Source organism: Bison bison, unplaced genomic scaffold (assembly GCF_000754665.1).
Source record: "Bison bison bison isolate TAMUID 2011002044 unplaced genomic scaffold, Bison_UMD1.0 scf7180017864215, whole genome shotgun sequence".
Lineage (NCBI taxonomy): Eukaryota > Metazoa > Chordata > Mammalia > Artiodactyla > Bovidae > Bison > Bison bison.
This window is the reverse complement of record NW_011494787.1, coordinates 1,954,873-1,958,246: the sequence shown is the minus strand read 5'-3', so window position 1 is coordinate 1,958,246 and position 3,374 is coordinate 1,954,873. Positions and strand designations below refer to the sequence as shown.

Sequence of the window (3,374 nt, the reverse complement as noted above, 5' to 3'; positions counted from 1 at the left end):
TCGCGGGGGTGGCCGGTCGGGCGCCGCGCCCAGGCGGAGGTGCTGGCGCCGGCACAGGGTGGAGCCGGCCGGGACTCGCTCCGGGCGGGCGAGCGGGAGGCAGACACCGCCCGTATCCAGCCGCCCCTTGCAGAGGACCTCTGGAGCAGTGTGTGGAGCTTAGAATGTCAGAGGTCACTGCAGTTATTTATCGAGTTCATGTGCCAAGCGCTGTGCTGGATTTAGGAGTTACAAAGAAAGGATTGAGTAATATTCCCTGGAACTGACTCTAACACCCACGTTTTGCTTTTTTAATTCTTTCTTTACTCCTTTTAAGAAACTTACTCCTTTCTCCTGGTCTCTTACTCTTTCTCTCCTTGTGGAGCTAATGGCTTCAGTACAATGCCTGGCACATGGGAATCTGTTATTATTGTGAGATCCATGAACTGAGCCTGCGAATGGCCCTGTCTTACTCTATGGTCGTGGCTTTGACCAGCTGGAGACTCTGGAACCAAAGAGGTTATTGCTTTTCAACAATCTGCCCAACTGTAAGTGCTTCCCAAATTGATGAAAGTCTTCTGTAAGCTGTTGGGAGCGTGTGAGACCTGAGTAACCCACAGCTTTCAGGAAAAGTGAGTATCTGCCTCTCTTCAGTTGACAGTGGAAAGAATGAATAGGATTCTCCGCGCGCCCCCCCCCACCCCCGTCTAAAATGATGCATCCCATTGCCCATCAATTCTAGAACCCTCCGCCTTCTCCTTATATTGCAGGTAACTCTGTTGATAGGGAAGCTCTAGCTCTTTAGTTGCCATGGAATTCTCAGATGACAGAGGTGGGAGAGCAAGCAACAGAGGAAGTGGGCAGGAATGAGGAAATGGGTATCCTTAGCCTGCGAGGACCGGCTGACTTCCCAGGGTGCTTTCTGATCAAGGCCAGGCTGCCTCCCTCAGCTTAGATCAGATTTGTTTTGCTTTGGGGATACACACGAGTGCAAACGCAGGCAGACATACACACAACTACTGGGTCAAAAATGCTGTGAATTTCCCTCCTAGATATGCTTGCATTTGGTTAGGGATATTTTTTGTCTGAAAGCTTTTTAGAGAGTAACGTGTAGTCAGGTCCAAGCAGGCCAGTCCTCAGTGTCTGAAGGGGATGACCGCCTGGTCATTTCAAACTGTAGCTTGTGGCCCATTTCTCTTCTTATATCTGCAGCTCATCTGTTTTCCCAGCCCTTGTTCATCTGCTGATAGACTAAGCCTGCTCTTCTCCAAGGGAGATGGAGCTGAGGGGAGGCACTCGAGTAACAGATGTTGTGCCAAGGAGTACCTGATGATTCAGAATAAAGGAGAGGGTAGATTTTCCTTGGTTGTCCAATTTTATCCAGACATTTGAGGATAAAAACGCTTTTTATACTAAAACAATTACAAGTATATTTTGTGGTAGGATTCAAAATTTAAATTCTTTATATAAAAGAATAAACTTCTAAAATTTTTGTTTGGACTTTGGGCTGTGAGTTGGCCCAAATGTAACCTTTGGGAGTTTGCTTTCACTGCAATGAGGGCTACTTATGGAGGCAGTTTGGTAGATGCTGCAGTGTCTTCCCTGGAAGGACTTTGAATAGCATGCTAATTGTGGCATGTAGGATCTTCATCACAACATGCGTGGCCTTTTGTTGTGGCACTCGGACTCAACCTTGCAAAGCACAGGTTTAGTTGCCCTGCAGCATGTGGGATCTTACTTTGCCAACCAGACATCAAACCTGTGCCCCTGCATTGGAAGACAAATTCTTAACCAGTGGACCATTAGGGAAGTCCCCTCATTTAATCTTTTTTTTTTTTTTCAACCTGAGGCAGGATTATTAAACTTGTTTTACAGAAGAGATCCCAAGGCTCCAAGTGGTGGTACAAGGGTTGGACTCCTTGCAAGAAGATTTAAATCCAGCTGCTGGATACTGGCTTCCCAGATGGCACAGTGGTAAAGAATCCACCTGCTAATACAGGAGACACAGGAGACTTGGGTTCAATCCCTGGGTCCAGAAGATCCCCTGGAGGAGGCAACGGCAACCCACTCTAGTATTCTGGCTTGAAAAATCCCATGGACAGAGGCGCCTGGCGGGCTACCGTCCATACGGTTGCAAAGAGTTGGACACAACTGAGCATGCATGTGTGCACGTGCATACACACACACACACACACACACACACACACACAATGGATACTAAAGCCTGTTCCCTTAGCCTCCCTGCCTTACTGTGGCTCTATCAGTGCTTGGTTCAGAGTGATTTGGCATTTGGATTTTTAGCTTCCTGGTTTATAAACTAATCTTGACCAAATGTTTTTCTTTTCCTTTTCATTTTTCTTCTGGTCAAGCGGATGTGTAAACTATGGTGGGAAGAACTGGAGCTGGCAGTGGTGTGGGAATACAGGTTAACGGCCCTGGATTCAGGAGGGGCTTGGCTTGTGAATAAGGGAATCAGCTCACTCTTTGTGGCCCTGGGAAGAGCTGGGCAGGAGTGTTTTGGATGGCAGGTTCTGGTTAAATTTAAGGAAATGACTTTGGAAACCCACAGGCTGGATGGGTTTGGAGTTGGCAGGAGCTCTGTCACCAGAGATATCTGGGCAGAAGTCCCACAGCCCCTTTCTGATGGAGCTAGGAAGGGGAGAAGGCTAAACTAAGATGACTTCTAAAGCCATTGTCTCCAAACTTTGGGTGCATCCCCCTGGAAGCTTGCACAGCATACAGATTTTTGCCCCCAGCGTTCTGATGCAGTATGACAGGGTGGGACCCAGGAATCTGCCTGTTGTGTTGGTTTTATTGGGAGTAACTTGTTCAGTTATGTTTGAACTGGACAGAGAGCTTTGCTGTGGGAACCTGAACCACCACCTTTGAAGAATTTGTCTTAAATGTTCAAGATGCTTGAGATCAGTCAAATGCCTAGACACTGTGTTAAGAATTGCCCTGAAATTTGGCAGTGTGTTTCTCAAAATTTTAAAATCCATTGACTTGTGTTCCATCCATTTGAATACTAGGAATTTATCTGAAAGATATGGTTGGACATGCGCATGGAAGGGCCTTCAGTTGGTGGGCAGAATGTCAGTGGCCCCCACCAAATGGATAAAGGTTCATTTATTTATTATACAATGTGACAAATGCTATATATTCAAGGGTAAAATACCAAGACCCCATCCTTAGGGAGATAAGCAAATCAACAAATAAAAACTCATAGGACTGCATGAGAAGTGAATGCACTTCAATGCACTGTGCCTAGCCTGCCATAGAACTGAGGAGGTGCACCGAACCCCATCATGGGTGGTCAGAGAAGGCTTCTTGAAGGGGGAATGAGAATGATCTTGGAGGTGGGAATAGGAGAAGAAGGGCTTATGCACAGACATGGG

At 46.9% G+C, this 3,374-nt stretch overlaps 1 protein-coding gene across 1 annotated transcript in view; it reads left to right on the top strand.

The window, feature by feature from the left end:
* Window positions 1-136: 136 nt before the first annotated feature.
* The window catches only part of ANXA4 (annexin A4), a 73,033-nt gene continuing 69,795 nt past the window's right edge, over window positions 137-3,374 (top strand). The window contains exon 1 of the mRNA XM_010845303.1: window positions 137-611. The gene's annotated coding sequence lies outside the window, so the exon portion shown is untranslated. The remainder of the gene's footprint in view (window positions 612-3,374) is intronic.